At 42.2% G+C, this 21,521-nt stretch overlaps 1 protein-coding gene across 1 annotated transcript in view; it reads left to right on the top strand.

The window, feature by feature from the left end:
* Positions 1–372: 372 nt before the first annotated feature.
* Positions 373–21,521, top strand: part of cunh10orf71 (chromosome unknown C10orf71 homolog) — a 98,591-nt gene continuing 77,442 nt past the window's right edge. Inside the window, exon 1 of the mRNA XM_087982424.1 lies at positions 373–391. The gene's annotated coding sequence lies outside the window, so the exon portion shown is untranslated. The remainder of the gene's footprint in view (positions 392–21,521) is intronic.

Below are 21,521 nucleotides of genomic sequence, written 5' to 3'. Positions count from 1 at the left end.
ATTTTGATTCAAGGTCAGAAGGAACTGAGGGTTGACTCTGAAACTCCTAACAGATTGCCAAATACTCTTCAGCATATTAATGAGACCACCCCTCCCCCCCCCCCCCCCCCCCACTCTTTGACAATCTTTCTTCAAAAGAAATAACCGCCCTTCACTCTATCCCCATAGGCTTGACGTAACAGAATGCTATCTGCATCACAGCAACCATAGAGTAATAATGGAATAGCTAGTCTGCTGCAACAAATCCCAGTCAAGTGCTGCAACCGATCAAACATTTAGCTCTTCTGTTTCAGCCTGTGAACAAGGAAACCCGAAATCCTTTTGAGGGCTGCCCTGATGTCACGCTTGATCAGTCAGGAACCATGTCATGGAATTTCATTGAGTATTTCAGGTCAGTTACAAACAAGCTTCCAACATCAATAACTGTCTCTCAAGCTTGCACTGGGCACATCAATGATGTCAGAAGTGGAGAGACGGAGAGAGAGAAGGTTGGTAATGTTAAAATTAAAATTGTATTAGATTGATTGTGGTGTGTTGCAGATATGAAGAACCAGCTGCTTTATGAAAGAAGTGTTATAGGTGGTTTCTTGATACAAACATATTGTAGTGCATTCTTTGCTGTTGAAAGGCAATTAATTATATGATTATTGCACCTCTAAGAACCTTCACTGGACTGAAACATATAATGTGACAATCATGCAAAACTGTGTGTTAATGCAGATATGACAGCATCAAACCGTTAAAACAGTTAAAACAGTTAAAACAGCCAGCGCTTTAACATGCTTAATGCATAATATACAAGAACATACATGTAATCATATGAATTAGGAGCAGGAACGGGCCAGCTGACCTCTTGAACTTACTCTGCCATTTGATATGATCATGGTTGATCTGATTAGAGCCTCTACTTTCCGTCTACCGCTCATACTCTTTGACACCTTTCTCAGTCAAGAATCTCGTGAACCCATGTCTTTAAAAAAATTCATCAGTCATGCCTCTGAAAGGATATGAAAGGAAAGGACAGAAAGAAAGTGACGTGTTTCTAAAATAACAGAGAAAACTGCAAACCCACTTCACCAACAGACCATCATTGTGTGCCCAGACCTGCTAAGTTTCTCCAGCAATGTCCATTTTTGCTTCAGATTTCTAGCAACTGCACTTCTTTGTTTTTTGGTCATTATGCTTCCAGTTATTTTGCAACTCTTGCAAGACTGGTATTTGAAATGAGCTTTAATTGTTAAGTGTTGTTACATTAATCAACAAAAGTGCACTCTAAGCATTGCATTTAGATTTCCTGGGACAAAAATGACAAAAACTGTACAATGATTCATTCAGCATTTGAAAGAGGAAGAGGCTAATGTTTGCAAGGCCGCTTTTCATCAATGGCAATGTCACATCTTTTGGATTGGAAGCCAGAATATAGGTTAGTTTGGACTACAACTGAAACAGGGGAACTAAAGACAACTGAGGTGTTTCTGTTGAGAACAGCTAATTCAGAATAACAATCTAACTTCGAACTCAGCTTTGTCTCCATATCTGAGTACCATTTGGAAAATTCAAATGTTAGTTGCAGTATTGGCAAACGAAAGATCGAGACACCTCTTTAAAAATTATACCTGCGGGCACATTGTAAAAGAATAAAAAAATTGGAATCTCGTCAATGCCTTGCAAACATCTCCAAATATTTCATGAACAATAAATGGTTGAATGTTAGGCTGGATCTGTCAAGTTCCTGCAGATTGATTTGCCTGATTTTCTTTATTTGTTAAATTTCCAGATTTTGTTTGTAACCTCGTTTGTGTATTCTGCACCTGTTCACTTTGAAGCTATCTTGACAAAGGTTGCAATAAAATTGTATGTAAGCTTTTTTTCAAATTCTAATTATTTCTATTCAGTTAATTCCTAGTAGGTAAACATAATGGAACCTAACACTTTGCACTTTCAGTGTGGGAAATGTAAAATACTCGAGATAGTTTGCTGAATATTGTTGTCAACAAATGCAGGAATGTGACATAATAGTTACTAAAAGGTTTCTACATTTGGTTGCTAAATCTCCCCAGGGGTTTGTAATCTTCCATGAATGAAATCAGAGGGCAACAAGTTGCAGAGTGACTTTGTCCTGTGAGATTACTGAAGAACGATGTTAGCATTTTAATATTTTCACTGGATTGACTAGCAGTCATATAAATAGCATGGAGCTTGCCTAAGGATATTACTATCGACCCTTATTGTTTCTCCACCATTCGGTTGAACAGGAAGAGGTTGGTCCAATTCAATGATTTCAGAAGTCAAATAGTCTCTCTCTCTCATTCAGGCGCACACACACAGACAGAACACACACACAGACAGAACACACACACATACATACACACACAGTCTGCCTATTGTTTAAACCCTGTAAAACATGCATGGTAAAGCCATCCTGGCTTTGTGGAGACCTAGGCCCAACTCAGCTGTTAAATCCACCTCAACCCATCCATCTCTTAGCCGACCAACCAATCTCTCATTCCCTCAAGCTAGCCGAGAATGTATCATTCTACAACGTTGCTTTTTCCAAAAGGTGCTTTTCCCTTCTGAATGTCTTCCTCCCTCTCCCAAGCTGGATATGGTTCCATGGCGGTGGCCTGTCTCTGGGCCTCAACCAAGCAGTCCTTCTTAATTGAGTCATAGAGTCACGGAAATGTACAGCATGGAAACAGACCCTTCGGTCCAACTTGTCCATGCTGACCAGATATCCGAAATTAATCTAGTAGCATCTGCCAGCGCTTGGCCCATATCTCTCTAAACCCTTCCTATTCATATACTCATCCAAATGCTTTTAAATGTTGTAATTGTACCAGCCTTCACCACTTCCTCTGGCTGTGCATTCCATACGCACACCACCCTCTGTGTGAAAGGTTGCCCCTTAGGTCCCTTTTATGTCTTTCCCCTCTCACCCTAAACCTATGCTCCCTAGTTTTGGATTCCCCTACCCCAGGGAAAAGACCTTATCTATTTATCCTACCATGCTCCTCGTGATTTTATAAACCTCCAAAAGGTCACCCCTCAGCCTCCGACACTCCAGGGAAAACAACCCCAGCCTATTCAGCCTCTCCCTGTAGCTCAAATCCTCCAACCCTGGCAACATCCTTTTAAATCTTTTCTGAATCCTTTCAAGTTTCACAACACCCTTCTGATAGGAAGGAGACCAGAATTGCACGCAATATTCCAAAAGTGGACCAACCAATATCCTGTACAGCTGCAACATGATCTCCCAACTCCTATACTCAATTCTCTGACCAATAAAGGGAAGCATACCAAATGCCTTCTTCACTATCCTATCTACCTGTGACTCTACTTTCAAAGAACTATGAACCCATATTCTAAGGTCTCTTTGTTCAGTAATCATTTGTAAGCTCAGATAGAAAATTACATCAGCCATTTCTGGATAGAATCATAAGCAGGCTTTCACAAGAAGACTACACTACAGGGAGTATGAATACAGTTTAGAATCTCGATTAAATCCTCGATTCATGAATAATGATCATGAACCTATGAGATTATTGTTTTTAACAAGCCCATCAAGTTTTCCAATGCTCTTCGGGGAGAAACCCTGCCATCCATACATGGCCGGACCTACTTAAATTTTCAGATCCACAGCAATGTGATTGACTCCATAAGTTCCCTCTAAAATGTCCTAGCAAGTGACTCTAATGTAGTTGGCAACTAGAGATAAGCAACCAGTGCTACAGGCCTTACTATTGGTGTTGACATTACTACATCAAAAATAATTATAAAAATTACTAATTCTAACAGCAAGCTTGAGGCAAGCAAATTGAAGTCAACTGGTATATCCCTGTTGAGTTCAACTAATTTAGAACAGGCGTTGAACCTGAAAAATATCCTTGTCCCCACGTTTCACAAATACACTGAGGGAAGTATTTGTATTTTTATACAATTAAAATGGAGACATTGTTTTAAGAAAAAAATACACATATGAGGGTAGCATCGTGGTTCAGTGGTTAGTATCACTGCCTCACAGCGCCCAGGACCCGGGTTCAATTCCAGCCTCGGGCGATTGTGGAATTTGTACATTTTCCCAGTGTTCGTGTGTGGTTCCTTCCATAATCCAAAGATGTGCAGGTCAGGTGAATGACCATGCTAAATTGTCCCATAGTGTCCAGTCATGTGCAGGGTAGTTGGATTAGCCATGGGAATATAAGGTAGGGGATTGGATCTGTGAGGGATGCTCTTTGGAAGGTTGGTGTGGACTTAATGGGCTGAACGGTCTGTAGGGATTCTATGCCATTCGAACATAATTTAATGAAGTTGGGGAAAAATTATGGTCTGTGATTATGAAGTTGAGGATTCAGTTGGAAGGAAGAATAGAGTCCTAGGTTCTGGATATAGGTTTCAGAGAACACCTCTGGGACACCCGGACCAACCAACCCAACCACCCTGTAGCTCAACATTTCAATTCCCCCTCCCACTCCACCAAGGATATGCAGGTCTTTGGACTCCTCCATCGTCAGACCACAACAAAACGACGGTTGGAGGAAGAACGCCTCATCTTCCGGCTAGGAACCCTCCAACCACAAGGGATGAACTCGGATTTCACCAGTTTCCTCATTTCCCCTCCCCCCCCCGTCTCAGTCAAATCCATCAAATTCAGCACCGCCTTCCTAACCTGAGATCTTCTTCCCGACCTCTCCGCCCCCACCCCAGTCTGATCTATCACCCTCACCTTGACCTCTTTCCACCTATCACATTTCCGACGCCCCTCCCCCAAGTCCCTCCTCCCTACCTTTTATCTTAGCCTGCTGAACAAACTTTCCCCATTCCTGAAGAAGGGCTTATGCCCGAAACGTCGATTCTCCTGTTCCCTGGATGCTGCCTGACCTGCTGCGCTTTTCCAGCAACACATTTCCAGCTCTGATCTCCAGCATCTGCAGACCTCACTTTCTCCTCTGGATATAGGTTTGCTTGCTGAGCTGGAAGGTTCGTTTTCAGACGTTTCATCATCATACAAGGTAACATCATCCGTGAGCCACCGAGTAAAGCAATGGTGGCACGGCCCACTTTCTATTTATGTGTTTAGGTTTCCTTGGGTTGGTGATGTCATTTCCCATGATGATGTCATTTTCTGTTCTTTTTCTCAGGGTGTGGTAAATGGGATCCAAGTCAACGTGTTTGTTGATAGAGTTCTGGATGGAATGTTATGCTTCTAGGTATTCTCTTGCGTGTCTCTGTTTGGCTTGTCCTCGGATGGATGTGCTGTCCCAGTTAAAGCGGTGTCCTTCCTCATCTGTATGTAAGGATACTAGTGAGGGTGGGTCATATCTTCTTGTGGCTAGTTGATGTTCATGTATCTTGGTGGCTAGTTATCTGCCTGTTTGTCTAGTGTAGTGTTTGTTACAGTCCTTGCATGGTATTTTGTAAATGACATTAGTTTTACTTGTTGTCTGTATAGGATCTTTCAAATTAATTAGCTGTTGTTTTAGTGTGTTGGTGGGTTTGTGGGCTACCATGATGCCAAGAGGTCTGAGTAGTCTGGCAGTCATTTCCAAGATGTCTTTGATGTAGGGGAGAGTGGCTAGGGTTTCTGGACATGTTTTGTCTACTTGTTGCGGTTCGTTGCTGAGAAATCGGTGGACTGTGTTCATTGAGTACCCGTTCTTTTTGAATCTACTACATAGGTGACTTTCCCCTGCTCTGCATAGTTCCTCTGTACTGCAGTGTGTGGTGGCTCTTGAAACAATGTTCTAATGCAGCTTCGTTTGTGGATATTGGGGTGATTGCTTCTGTAGTTCAGCATTTGATCCGTATGTGATGTTTTCCTATAGACATAAGTTTGAATTTCCACATTGGCTGTTCGCTCTACTGCAACATCTAGGAATGGCAGTTTGTTGCTGTTTTCCTCCTCTTTAGTGAATTTTATGCCAGTAAATTTATACCTTCACAGGAAATGATATCACCAACCCAAGGAAACCTAAACACATATATAGAAAGTGGGCCATGCCAACAGTGCTTCATCCGGAGGCTCACTGATGATGTAACCTATGGTGACAAAACTTCTGAAAATGAACCTTCCAGCTCAGCGAGCAAACCTACATCCAGAACCTTAACCTGAGCTACAAACCTTCTGAAAACTCAAGAGTCCTAGGTCTCAGTCAAGGACAGAAATATTGAGGTTAGTGTAGGACATGGCGTAGATATTGGGACTCCTATGAAGTTGGGGGCAGCTCTTATACAGATTGGGCACAGGCTGGTCCCACTGGCAAAGTGGGTATGCTTGATGCCAATTCTGTGTGAACACCTATCAATGACTACTCTATTACTATGCATAATTACTATTGGATAATAATTGTGTAATATTGTGTAAATATTGTGTTACTAATGTCTAACAGCATTACTACTGTATGAATAACATTTGTCTCTCATCAATGGTTCATTTGGAAAGGATTATTCAGAGAAGGAATGGAAAAGTGAAGCTGAAAAAATGAAGAGAGCTAGGTGCCATTTGCACTGATGTTTACATTCACCTGAAGTATAATTCCATGAGCAATGCATTGAAAGTAATGGTGTTGACCTAAAGATTTTGTGATCAGTCAGTGACTAGTTGTTGCAATAGCTTTGTCTCCATATTGCAACAAAATTACACCAGCAAGTAGGAACTGGCAGAATCATGCAAGAAATTGCAAGTGAGACTTCATGCTCAAGATACAGATATAGGATGCAACCAGATCTTCCACTCATCTTAAGACTTTGAGAAGTTTGCAGTGGAATTGGTGATCAACTTTTCTCTTAATGGTGACGTGTTGGTCTGATGAGAATGAAGACACTTTGTTGCTCTTGTGTTGAGACCCTCCATGAAATGGTATTGGGCAGGGCATTAATTAACAGTCTCAAAGCGAGTATTGACAACTCTTGTCCTCTTCCTGCCCAAAAGACCCTATTTGTATTGCACATGTGTAAACTGTCAATATTTTCTTTAAAAACAACTATTCAGAGATATTATTATACAGCTCTGGAGCAGGTGGGACTTAATGCTGGGCCAGAGGTAGGGAGAAAGTGAGGTCTGCAGATGCTGGAGACCAGAGCTGAAAATGAGTTGCTGGAAAAGCGCAGCAGGTCAGGCAGCATCCAGGGAACAGGAGAATCAACGTTTCGGGCATAAGCCTGAAGAAGGGCTTATGCCCGAAACGTCGATTCTCCTGTTCCCTGGATGCTGCCTGATCTGCTGCGCTTTTCCAGCAACACATTTTCACGAGAGGGAGGGACACAGTCACTGTACCACAGAAGCCTTATGTTAATTTGTATTGTTGTTATAGTTCACTTGAGTGAAGGCAACAATTTGAAACTCGCTTCATAAATGCCAGACTCAGTAGGTTACAAAGAGAATCTTGTCAGAAATTTTGTTTGTTTTGTTTTTGCAGCATTAGTATTTACAGTGCTAAACAACTGTCAGTTTTGATGATGCTTTTGTTAATGTTTTAGGTTTGTAAATACAAAGAATACTTTCTCTGAGCACATTGTTTGCTGAGGGAGGTGGGACAAGTGAGAGGATATCTCAGTCAGAGATTTCCATTGTTCTGATGGTTTGGAAGGGAAGTTAATCCCTTACTGATTTCCCCAGTGGTCTGGGAGGTTGATTTCCTAACCCAATTCTGAACATAAAGTCTATATCAATCCAAATGTTCATCCCTAACACCTTGTAATAAAGACTCCTGGTAATAGTGGGTAATGATGGCTGGTGCAGCATTTTACTCAAATATCTTTGCGAACTATATCTTTTAAAATGGTTAAAAATCACACAACACCAGGTTATGTTCCAAAAGGTTTAATTGGAAGCACACTGTGTGTTGTGTGAGTTTTAACTTTGTACACCCCAGTCCAACACCGGCATCTCTAAATCTTTTATCATGGATCTTGTATTGAATTTTCACCCGATGACCAGCACACATAGAACATAGAACAATACAGCACAGAACAGGCCCTTCGGCCCACGATGTTGTGCCGAACATTTGTCCTAGCTTAAGCACCTATCCATGTACCTATCCAATTGTCGCTTAAAGGTCACCAATGATTCTGACTCTGCCACTCCCACAGGCAGCGCATTCCATGTCCCCACCACTCTCTGGGTAAAGAACCTACCCCTGACATCCCCCTTATACCTTCCACCCTTCACCTTAAATTTATGTCCCCTTGTAACACTCTGTTGTACCCGGGGAAAAAGTCTCTGACTGTCTACTCTATCTATTCCCCTGATCATCTTATAAACCTCTATCAAGTCACCCCTCATCCTTCGCCGTTCCAATGAGAAAAGGCCTAGCACTCTCAACCTATCCTCATACGACCTATTCTCCATTCCAGGCAACATCCTGGTAAATCTCCTCTGCACCCTCTCCAAAGCTTCCACATCTTTCCTAAAATGAGGCGACCAGAACTGCACACAGTACTTCAAATGTGGCCTTACCAAGGTCCTATACAGCTGCAACATCACCTCACGACTCTTGAATTCAATCCCTCTGCTAATGAACGCTAATACACCATAGGCCTTCTTACAAGCTCTATCCACCTGAGTGGCAACTTTCAAAGATCTATGAACATAGACCCCAAGATCCCTCTGCTCCTCCACCTTACTAAGAACCCTATCGTTAACCCTGTATTCCACGTTCTTATTTGTCCTTCCAAAATGGACAACCTCACACTTGACAGGGTTGAACTCCATCTGCCACTCCTCAGCCCAGCTCTGCATCATATCTAAGTCTCTTTGCAGCCGACAACAGCCCTCCTCACTATTCACAACTCCACCAATCTTCGTATTGTCTGCAAATTTACTGACCCACCCTTCGACTCCCTCTTCCAAGTCATTAATAAAAATTACAAACAGCAGAGGACCCAGAACTGATTCCTGCGGAACTCCACTTGTAACTGGGCTCCAGGCTGAAATTTACCATCTACCACCACTCTCTGACTTCGACCGATTAGCCAGTTCTCTATCCAACTGGCCAAACTTCCCACTATCCCATGCCTCCTGACTTTCCGCATAAGCCTACCATGGGGAACCTTATCAAATGCCTTACTAAAATCCATGTCCACCACATCCACTGCTCTACCCTCATCCAAATGCTTGGTCACCTCCTTAAAGAATTCAATAAGACTTGTAAGGCAAGACCTATCCCTCACAAATCCGTGCTGGCTGTCCCTAATCAAGCAGTGTCTTTCCAGATACTCATAAATCCTATCCCTCAGTACCCTTTCCATTACTTTGCCTACCACCGAAGTAAGACTAACTGGCCTGTAATTCCCGGGGTTCTCCCTATTCCCTTTTTTGAACAGGGGCACAATATTCGCCACTCTCCAGTCCCCTGGCACTACCCCCATTGACAGTGAAGACGAAAAGATTATTGCCAACGGTTCTGCAATTTCCTCTCTTGCTTCCCACATAATCCTAGGATATATCCCGTCAGGCCCAGGGGACTTGTCTATCCTCAAGTTTTTCAAGATGCCCAACACATCTTCCTTCCTAACAAATATCTCCTCTAGCTTTCCAGTCCGTTTCATACTCTCCTCTTCAACAATACGGTCCCTCTCATTTGTAAATACTGAAGAAAAGTACTCATTCAAGATCTCTCCTATCTCTTCCGACTCAATACACAGTCTCCCACTACTGTCCTTGATCGGACCTACCCTCGTTCTCGTCATTCTCATGTTTCTCACATACGCATAAAAGGCCTTGGGGTTATCCTTGATCCTATCCGCCAAAGATTTTTCATGCCCTCTCTTAATTCTCCTAATCCCTTTCTTCAGCTCCCTCCTGGCTATCCTGTATCCCTCCAATGCTCTCACTGAACCTTGTTTCCTCAACCTTACGTAAGCCTCCTTCTTCCTCCTTACAAGACATTCAACCTCCCTCCTCAACCAAGGTTCCCTCACACAACCATCTCTTTCCTGCCTGACAGGTAGATACATATCAAGGACACATTGTATCTGTTCCTTGAAAAAGTTCCACATTTCAACGACATCCTTCCCTGACAGCCTATGCTCCCAATTTATGCTCCTCAGATCCTGTCTTGCAGCATCGTATTAACCCTTCCCCCAGTTGTAAAACCTGCCCTGTTGCACGCACCTATATCTCTCCATAACCAAGGTGAAAGTCACAAAATTGTGGTCACCATCACCAAAATGCTCATCCACTAACAAGCCCATCACTTGTCCCGGTTCATTACCAAGTACCAAATCCAATATGGCCTCCTCTCTGGTAGGACAATCTACATACTGAGTTAGAAAAGCTTCCTGGACACACTGCACAAACACCGCCCAGTCCAAACTACTTGATCTAAAGAGCTTCCAATCAATATTTGGGAAGTTGAAATCACCCATGACTCCTACCCTGTGGCTTCTGCACCTTTCCAAAATCTATTTCCCAATCTGTTTCTCCACATCTCTGCTGCTATTGGTGGGGCCTATAGTAAACACCCAACAAGGTGACTGCTCCTTTCCTATTTCTGACTTCAGCCCATACTACCTCCAAAGGCAGATCCCCCTCGAACTGCCTTTCTGCAGCCGTTATACCATTTCTAATTAGCAACGCCACCCCCCCTCCTTTTTTACCACCCTCCCTAATCTTACTGAAACATCTGTAACCAGGAACCTCCAACAACCATTCCTGTCCCTCTTCTATCCACATTTCCATGATGGCCACAACATCGTAGTCCCAAGTACGGATCCATGCCTTAAGTTCACCCACCTTATTTCTGATACTCCTTGCGTTGAAGTATACACACTTGAGCCCATCTCTGCGTCCACAAGTATTCCCTGTCAGTGCTACCTTCTCCACAGCCTCCCTACATCCTTGGACATCATGAAAAACAGCTAACCTACTTGCTGGACTACAAGTCCGGATCACTACCCCCCCCCCCCCCCCCCCCCCCCCCCCGCCCCCCCGCCGAGTGCTAGCAAACCTACCTCCCAGGATATTGGTGCCCTTCTGGTTCAGGTGCAACCCGTCCTGCTTGTATAGGTCCCACCTTCCCCAGAATGCAGTCCAGTTGTCCAAATATCTGAAGCCCTCCCTCCTACACCATCCTTGCAGCCACGTGTTCAACTGCACTCTCTCCCTATTCCGAAGTATAAAGCAAAGTTTAGATATCTTGCTCCAAACTGGTCTGATTGATTAAATTCTTTCGAAATCCAATTCCCATTTTTGAGGAGTCTATTCCCTTGCCCACATTTCTCCACCATTCTTCACAATCTTGTACTTAGCACTGAGTTCTAGTTCCAGCAAGACCTGTAGCCAGGATTGTTGACATATATCTGAAGGTGCCATCACACAATATGCAACAGAGTGAGAAGATATTGCAGTGTGATGAGTTTTATTTGAGAATGTTGATTATTATCAGTAAATAGATCCAATTGTTAAAAAAAAACACAACACGATAAATTTGTGAGGCTTTACACTTTGGTGGGAAGAATCGAGGCATAGACTATTTTCCAAATGGGGAAAAGTTTCGGAAATCTGAAACACAAAGGGGCATAGGTGTCTTAGTTCAGGATTCTCTTAAGCTTAACATGCAGGTTCAGTCAGCATTTAGGAAGGCAAATGCAATGTTGACATTCTTTTTAAGAAGACTAGAATACATGAGCAGTGATGTACTGCTCAGGCTGCATAAGACTCTGGTCAGACTGCATTTGGAATATAGTGAGCAGTTTTGGATCCCATATCCAAGGAAGGATGTGTTGGCATTGGAGGGGGTCCAGGGGAGATTTAGAGGAATGATCCCGGGTTTGAAGAGCTTGTCATATGAAGGGCCGTTGAGGACTCTGGATCTTTGGTGTAAAAAGGAGTTTAGAATGCTGACGGGGAATCTGATTGAAAATTACAGCATACTGAGAAGCTTGGATAGGGAGACATGGAGAAGGTCCTTCCACTAGTAGGAGAGACTAGGCACAGCTTCAGGGTGAAGGGTTGATCTCTTGAGATGAGGAGAAACTTCTTCAGCCAGAGGGTGGTGAATCTGTGGAATTCATTGCAACAGAGGGCTGTGGAGGCCAAGTCGTTGAGTGTAATTAAGACAGAGATAGGCAGGTTCTCGCTTGGTAAGGGGATCAAGGGTTATGGGGAGAAGCCAAGGGAACGGGATTGAGAAACACAGCCATGATCAAATGGTGGTGCAGACTTGATGAACCAAATGGCCTATTTGTGCTCCAACATCTTATGAAATATGATCTGACTTTTATTTTGCACTGTATCTACCTATAATCTGGTGGCTTCCTGTTTAACATTTAGTTGTCAGTCTGTCACTCTTCCTGTGCTCATCAAGTTCAAAAATCTACAACAACTCATTTAGATAAGTCAACAGATAAGTTTTCAAGATGGAGAAAGTTCTGGTGTCCCACTAGCTCTTTCCAGTCAACTCGAAAATGACCTATTTATTCCTAAACTCTGTTCAATGAACAGAAAACAACATTTAATGCATGCAAATTCTTGAGGCTGAAATTTGTGCACTAAACTCTCATTAAGCATTTTTTGGAAATACATTGCACCCACATATTTCCCCTTCTCTTTCTTACTACCTCAAAATGAAGCTTCTGACAGATTTGCTAACGATGTGGTTTCCTTTTCATAAAAGTGTGTTGACTTTGCCCTTCTTCATATTTGTTGAAGGTAAAGAAACCAAAGCTACCATTCTCCCATGAGAGAGAGAGAGAGAGAGAGAGAGAGAGAAAGAGAGCGAGAGCGAGTGGTGAGATTAACCTGATGGTCACCAAACCTCAGGCAAGGACTGGGGTTAGGAAGGCACGGACTTTCATGGTAATCTTAGCTGGTGCAGGAATTGAACTCACACTGTTGGCATCACTCCACATTGCCAGCAGCTGATTGAGTGAACTAATGCCCACTTACCACATAGCTAAAGGTAGATTGCAGCATTTACTAATGTCAGACTAACTGGCTAAAAATTCTCAATTTTCTGTTTTCCTCCTTATATAAACAGCAGGTTTTTCAGAGAATTCTGAAAGATGAAAGCCAGTGCATCCATTACCTCTTTTAAATTCCAGCATGCAAGTCATCAGGCACAAGAGATTTGTCAACATTTGTCCCAACCAGATGCATTGACTTTGATTTTCCAGAATTCATTGGCTTTATTGCAGCTGTTCGAAAAGAAAGTTACTGGATCACCAATGTCTCAGACTAAGTAGAAATAAGCAATAAATATTTGTCTTGTCATTGACACCTAGATTTTAAGAATTCTATTCTTGAAATGGCAGCCACACCCCTCATCAGGAATAAAGGCAGTGAGCCTGAAGTGTGGCTTGTAGAGAGAGGAGGAAAACTTCTTCAAGGCAGGCATCCTTGCAAGAGGATTCACAGTAGGGTTAAAATCAACGAGGTAAAAACAATGACTGCAGATGCTGGAAACCAGATTCTGGATTAGTGGTGCCACACCCCTCCCCCATTTACCTCTCCACCCTGGAGGCTTCCTGCCTCTATTCCTGATGAAGGGCTTTTGCCGAAGCGTCGATTTTCCTGCTCCTCGGATGCCGCCTGACCTGTTGTGCTTTTCCAGCACCACTCTGATCTAAACTCTACTTTCCAGCATCTGCAGTCCTCACTTTTGCCTGCATACAATGTAATTGTCAGTCTGAAAATTTGTCCCAATTTCTGCCTGCCTATCAGCAGAGAGGTAGTTGTGAGTTGCAAGCTGTTCATTCTTTCCAAGTGTAGTTTAAACCAATACTGGGGAGATACTAGTGTTATGTTAAATTTATGGGGTGACTTTACATCCATAATATAATTTCAGATAATCATGGAGTGATAATCTAAAATTGAAACCCAACTATTTTAATGCAGCCAAATAAAGGGGGTAAAGTAGATGATGTGCTGCACGTGTAGCATATGGGACCTAGTGAACAACTGTCTAATTCCCATGAACCATACTTTCAGTAAGTGTCTGCAGCTCATGGCTGAATTTCAGCTCAGACTTGCGGAGTTAAAGTCTGAAATTTGGACACTGCTATGCATCAGGAAAGGGGCACATTATCTGGACATGGTATCCCAGGAGACATTGACATTACCCAGCTGGGCTGGTCAGGTTTGCTTTGTGGTCAGGTACTGGAGTGTCTGACTGTAAGAAAAGCAAGTATTGGTTGTCAGAAGGTAGTAATGGAGAAAGCTAAGCCTTTGTCATTGTCCAATAGGTTTGAGATTCCTGCATCTTGTATGGATCAGAGCAGGAAGAATGAGAAAACTGATCACAACGCCATGGTGCAGGGAACCATTCAAGTGGAGGACTTAAAAGAATACATGTGAAGCTGGAGTGCAGTAGAATTAGAGCAATAGATACAGTTACCTGTAGCTGAGAATCAGAATCCTGAAAAAATATGTTGCCTGCCCTTTGCTGGGGTGTAAGGACATCTCCTCAAGCCTGCAGGGGACCTTAGAATGAGAAGGAAGGTATCCAATTGTCCTGGAGTATATGGGTACCAACAACATAAGTAGTACTAGTAGTAGTAAACATAGTAGTAAACAGGTTCTCCTGAGCTCGGGCTAAACCATAAAGACAGTAACCTCTAGATTACTACCTAAGTCATGAAGACGTTGCCTGGAAACATTTAAGATCAGAGAGTTGAGTGAAAAGATGAAAGATTGGTGACCGGCTGTTTTATGTTCTGAGAACTTTCGATTGACAAATGCGTTATAGAGGGCAGACAAGAAAGTGGAATTTAGGTCACAATCAGATCAGTCATGATCTTATTGAATGCTGGAGCAGCCTCAATGACCTGAATGACCTATTTCTGTTCCTATTTACGATCTTATAATGAATGTGTCATCAGTTTTATCCACATCTTCCTGTGAACAAGTAAACCCAAAATCTTGCTCTGCATGTCATTTTTTAATGATACAATGGTGAACAGCAGACAGTGCTAAGTTTTGGGAAGTTTTAGCAAGGATGTAAAACTACACCTCACTTGAGCAGTCCAGATAATAGAACAATTGGTTAGCATTCTTATGTTCTGACCACACAGTGAGACAGAGATGGGAAAAGCCAACAAGTCAGCCACAATCAATGACACAGTCATTGATCACACATCTTTGGGTACTGTATGAAGAAAGCACAGCGTGTATTTGGACCCCATATCTCTCATTGCCCTCAGGAACTTCTAATCCTTATCCAAATTGGGTAGAGCTGAAAGAACAACCAAAAGCATTTATGGTCTCCCAATGCTGCTCAATGTAATGTAATAGTAATTGGCAAGTCTTCAATAAATTGTAGATCTTATGATCTGAATGCTTCAGCAGAAATGCAGTTTAAAAAAAATAGAAAAAAAACAAATATATGATAAACTCAATGCAAAAGGAGAGCAACATAACCCCTGAGAAAAGGAACACTTTGATAGCAATGACTATAAAACAGCAGCAAACTTGCGTTCACAGTCAATCCAAACCCAGGCTAGTGACCCAAGGTTAATCCTCGGGATGGAGCCTCCTCTTAATTCCCACTTCAGTTATCCTTCAATTTTGCAGATTCCTGAGCATGTTCTCATTCCATCCATAGAATGAATTGGGTACTTAGCCAAGAGAGTCTCATTTCACTCCTATGTTGTTTGCCATCAGTAAGGCTTCATGCCAGCAGCATAGCCTTTGAACACCAATCTTAGACCTTTGAAGGGACACAGTGGGTGCTCTAATATGCTAACGTAATGTTGTGGGCAAAATATTAAATGGTGGTATTTGACTGTAACTTGAAAGGAGTTTGTCTATCTCTACTGAAAACTGAGCAATGTTGAGTATACTGCATTTCCTAAAGTCTGTTTGGTTATATTGATTGTCCTATTAATCTAACAAAATAAATTAAAAAGCTTCTGATCCATTTTGGCACTCAGTTGATGAATAAGTATTTCAAAGTCATAGATTGGTATTAATTGCTATTCCAACTGTCTTACTGCTTGTTCTAGCAATATACTGTTGAAAACAAATTACATCTGTTAATAGATTGCAGTTTAGTGATGAACAATTTGTAGCTTTTTCTATAAAAGTTGATATTCAGCAAACTTGTGAGGAATAGAGCTAAAGCTTTTGTCCAATAAATTACATTGTGTTGACTATCTAGTGTTGTGGATCTATTATTATAGCTCTGGCCAAGATCACTTATACACAAATAAGATAACAGAACAGAAACATGACTTGAGTCCTGGAAATCACAACAACATTCCCATCAGGATACAAGCACATATCCATCAGGAATACAAATTGTTATAGTGCACAAAATAAGTTTGAAACCAATTTTTGACAGTCCTTTCATGCAATCTGTTACCTAAAATTTAAAAATCTGTATTTAATCAGCACGAGTCACAATCTTGGGAAGCCCCAAAGTGATTTACAATGGATTAAGTAATTCTTGAATTATAGTAATGGTATTGCTGAAATTAATAAAAACACACATTTTTCCTCTTGCACTCATCAGGACGATTTGCAAGAATACCAATTCAAGGAGAAAACCAACAATTATTCAATACGAGGGGACAGTGTGGATTTGTTGACAAATATCCTCTTATTGGTAAAGGAATTGCCATGGAAAAAGCACCCATCAATGCTGATTGACAGTTAACTGCCATACATTGTTTTAATTTTGCACCAGGCAGGTTGACTCTGATTGGTCAGACCTTTGCCCGAAGGAATGAACCAGTGAATAACTGTCACCTATTTGTTGAGTTGTTTAGCAATTGCTGTAAAGCCAAAATAATATTCTGCCTGTCATACATAAAATAATGTATGTGTGAATGTTCTCCTTAAATTAGTACTTTTTGAAAACTGTCCTAATATGTGCAATATGAAAAGTTTTCACAAAACGGATCTTTTCAGCATGTTGGAAATACTGCAGGTGGTTTGCACACAGTAAGCTCCCACAAAAATTAATGTGATAATAGTCAAAAGCCTGTTTTTCAATTATGGGATAAATATTGGCCAATACATCGGGGAGACCTAATCTGCTCACTTCAAAATGGTGTTATATCTACCTAAGTTGGCTATTTAAGGTTTAGCTCTTAATTAGCCTAATGTCAAGAAAGACCGCCTCTGATAGTAAGGCATTCCCTCAGTGCCTTTCTCCAGTGTAGATTGAATTAGTCTATCTGCTGCCAGTAATGTACCCACCTGCAGGCCCAGAACTGTCAGAAGGTACAGGCCACAGGTCAGTGGTGGTTTGTAGGGAGTTAGAGGGTGGGTGTTATAGCAAGGGTTCAAGGCCAAATGCAGCAGCCTTTGCAGAGGGTATTTCTCCCTTGCCAATACTAGGTCTCTGACTGATGACCCTCCACTCCCAGAAGCCTTTTCTCCAGTTCTTGCTGAACAGAATTGAGGAGCTGCTGTGCTACTGAAGAGTGATCATCATTGTCTCGTCTCCAGACTCTTTGCCAGAAGTATTAATAGCTATCTCTCACTGGTTGAGGAAGTTGTAGGTTCTGTATGAATGATTAAAAGTTTAGAAATGGATAGCTTAAACCTTTTTATCAACTTGAACTTGATGCAAACCTTTGCAACCCATATCTGACCACACAACAGGTCCCGCTCACCCATTAACACAGTGACACTAACCTACATCGAAAAACAACTTGGTCAGTTTTAGAACTCACTTTTTTCATGTTCAAATCCCACCATAGAGGCAATCTGATTATGTCTGTAGCCTCCTCCAATCATAGAGTTATACGGCACGGAAACTGACCTTCAATCCAATTCATCCGCAACAACCAAATATCCTAAACTGACCTAGTCCTATTTGCGAGAATTTGGCCCATATCCCTCCAAACCCTACCTATTCATGTACCCATCCAGATGCCTTTTAAATGTTGTAATTTTACCAGCCTCCACCACTTCCTCTGGCAGCTCGTTCCATACACACACCACCTTCCGTGTGGAAAAAGTTGCCCCTTGCATCCTTTTTAAATCTTTCCCCTTTCATCTTAACCTATGCCCTCTAGCTCTGAACTCCCCCCTCCTGGGGAAAAGACCTTGGCATTTCACGCTATCCATGCCCTCATGATTTTATAAACCATTGTAAGGTCACCTCTCAGCTTCCGATGCTCCCAACCTATTCAGCCTCTCCCTGTCGCTCAAACAGCTGTAGCTGTAGTTCCAACCCCAGCAACAGCCTTGTAAGTCTTTCCTAAAGCACAGCGAGCAGAAATGAAAGCAATATTCCAAAAGTGGCTGAATCAATGTCATGTGCCGCAGCAATTTGACATCCCAACTGTCATACCCAATACACTGACCAATGAAGGCAAGCGTGCCAAATGCCTTCTTCACTACCCTGTTTATCTGCAACTCCATTTTCAAGGAACGATGAACCTCCAGCCCTCGGTCTTCGACTATGGGATTCTATGGAATTCTTTGCCCAGTGAAGTAGCTAATGCTACATTTTTAAAGCTAAGCTAGATTTTTTTGTACAATAAAGGAATTAAGGGTTACGATGAGAGCGCTGGTAAGTGGATCTGAGTCCATGTAAAGATCAGCCATGATCTAATTGAATGGTGGAGCAGGCTCGAACGGCCAGATGGCCCAGTCCTGCTCCTAGTTCTTATGTGCTTATGTCTTTCTCTCTCAGAGATTTCTGCGCTCCTCCACCTCTGGCTTCTTGTGCATCCCCTATCTCATTCATTCTGCAGTTAGCAGCTTTGCCTATCTCAGCCCCAGTCTCTGAAATCCCATCAATAAGTCTTCCCTCAGCTTTAAATCATTACTTAAAACCTACCCTGTTGACCAGGTTTTGGACACCTATCCTGATATCTCTGCTGTTGTTTGATGTATCACCAATAATTAAAGCACTTCACCAAGATTTATGATCTTTGGATGGAAGTGTGTCACTTATAAGCTGTTACTGCAAGGGCAATGACAGTGTACAAGTCTATGCAATATATATGTGGGGCATTATGGTAGCCAATAGGACTCCTTAAATCATAGATAATTATAAGCTGATTAACTCATGGCAGATGTGTTTCTTACATTTGATTCTTGAACATATTTGTCAGGCTGTCTGTGATCTGAGTCATAAATCTAATTGCAGACAGTATTCCCATGTCCCTCATGAAGAATATCAAAACACATCATTTAGCCCACTTCATGTTTGACATTCTTTTTCTAAAATTGTCCTGCAGGAGAACAAAACGTAAGAGTGTTTTGAATATTTCATTTGTTTGTCCATGGAAGCTGAATTGTTGAGCCCCGGTCTGACCGAAAGAACCCTGCCTGAGTTACAGCCCAATTTTCCTCTTGTTTTAAAAACCCAGGACATCAGGCACTACTTTGTAAACCAGCCTATGTGATAGAAGCATTCAACTTGAAAAATGTTAAATAATCTTTACACTCACGGAATTGTAGCAGTGCAGTCCATTTAGCCCAGTCTGTCTCTGCTAGCTCTCTGAATAAACAATTCACTTCATTCCATTCTCCCACCTTTTCCTCCTACACTGCGCATTCTTTTTTTGTTTTAAAAGACCATCATCAATTAGCAAACAATAAACATTGCCTAACAGACATTTTGCTTTCTTAAAGTTAATCCCATCTTAGTTTCATTTTGAACATGTCAATTGAAACCACAAATATGTAAATAGACTGTGTTTGGACTATCACAACAAATTGCATTGGTCTGTGGTCCAAATCGCAATTAATTCAATTAATCTCCTCTCAAACATGATGGAAGCTGTCCACTTGATAGGTTTATAGTGATTGAAAGGCGAACAGTGATTGTTTCTGATGAGGTTTTCACTTCCGTGAACTTTTGCGACAGCATTATTTGCATGTTATTTACATGTAGATAATAGAATCCCTACAGTGTGGAAACAGGCCCTTTGGCCCAACAAGGCCACACCAACCCTCCAAAGAGTATCCCACCCAAACCCATTCCCCATTACTCTACATTGACCCCTGACTAATGCATCTAACATGCACACTATGGGAAATTTAGCATGGCCAATTCACCTTAACCTGCACATCTTTGGACTAGGGGAGGACCAGAGCACCTGGAGGAAATCCACGCAGACATGGGGAGAACGTGCAAACTCCACACAGACATTCACCCGAGGCTGGGATTGAACCCAAGTCCCTGGCGCTGTGGGGCAGCAATGCTAACCACTGAACCACCATGCTGCCCACATATATGCATTTGTTTTCCAGATTAATGTAGACTACCGAAATTCAGTGATAAATGTCCAGCCTGTCTGCAGTGTTAAACAGAGTAAAATACATTCTTACAGGCTCCTCCATCAAATCCACTCTGATTCTAAGAAAAAGACATTATAGATAAGGAGGTGATTAAATCTCTAAATGATGGAGGATATGCCTCAGCATGAGCCCTGAGCGAAATTGAGTACGTTGATCCCTGTATGTAGCTGCTCCTAAAGTGGCAGAGATTGAACTGACTGTATTTACTACTTCCATTCTGAAAACCCCTTTGGAGCCTCCAGCCCTGAGTGTTCATTGAACAGAACCTTTCAGCTCTCAACTCTGTCAAACAGCAGCTCCGCAGAAAATCTCCGGACCCTTCCAAACGGAGAGACTATTTGCTGCTTCTGCCATCTTTGATCTTCTATTTGAAAGGAGTGGGGCCTTTTAAAGCCACACTGTAACTCCATTCTCAGCTGCAGTAAGTGGTTCGAACACAGGGTGGTTTCCAAATCTCCTCACTTGATTAATGGGTGCTTTAGAAGGAAATTGCACAGGGTTACACATGACACGGACAGGCAGAGACTGTCCATTTTTTCCATTAAACTTGCCCACTCTCAGGAAGGTTGGAGCATTATGATGAAACCAGAGAAAAGGCACAGAATTAATTAGGCCCGAGGCTCACTCGACTGTGAACTCATTTCAGAGAGAAGTGTCCAAGTCATCAAAATCCTCGCTAAAATAGGGGTCCCAAATTATGAATGCCTGACTTACGAACACTGGTACTTCTCAATGTGATCCCACACAGGGGTGTAATTTTAAATATACAACTTACCTGTACTTACAAACTTTATATTGTCCTGCATTGTGTTCTGACTTGTATACAAGTTAACCTGTGAACAGACTCAGGAATAGAACCTGTTTGCAATTTGGGAACTGCTTGCACATAGAATTTAAATGAATGTTTGAGTTTCAAGGTTACAAATTCATTTATATTGAGAAACCAAAGACACCCTCAGTGTAAAAATACTGCCGACGTACATGCCTCAGTTTGGCTTCCTGCCCCTCTGAGGTGGGTAGTTCTTGCCAATGGGAACTTACTTACAGGAAAAGTGAATCCCTGTTGTGAAGCTGATGTCTGCCATTTCAAATTTTCTTACCCATTCTCTGCTTCACCACCCACCCCATCAACTTCCAAAGCCTCCTCCATGGGACTGTGGAAGTTCAGCCTGAACTCCTGATTGGAACACCTCTCCTGTTGACTACCTCATCCACGTGACAGAGTCCAACAACCCCAGAGGGACTGGTTTTAGACAGTTTTCTGTCTGATCATCTGACCACCACATAATAATTCACACTATTCCTTCCTGGGTGAGGGAAG

The sequence above is a fragment of the Chiloscyllium plagiosum genome, unplaced genomic scaffold, assembly GCF_037043375.1.
Source record: "Chiloscyllium plagiosum isolate Xiang-an unplaced genomic scaffold, Cpla_swu_hap1 HiC_scaffold_43, whole genome shotgun sequence".
Taxonomy (NCBI): Eukaryota; Metazoa; Chordata; class Chondrichthyes; order Orectolobiformes; family Hemiscylliidae; genus Chiloscyllium; species Chiloscyllium plagiosum.
This window is presented reverse-complemented; position numbering and strand designations above follow the sequence as displayed.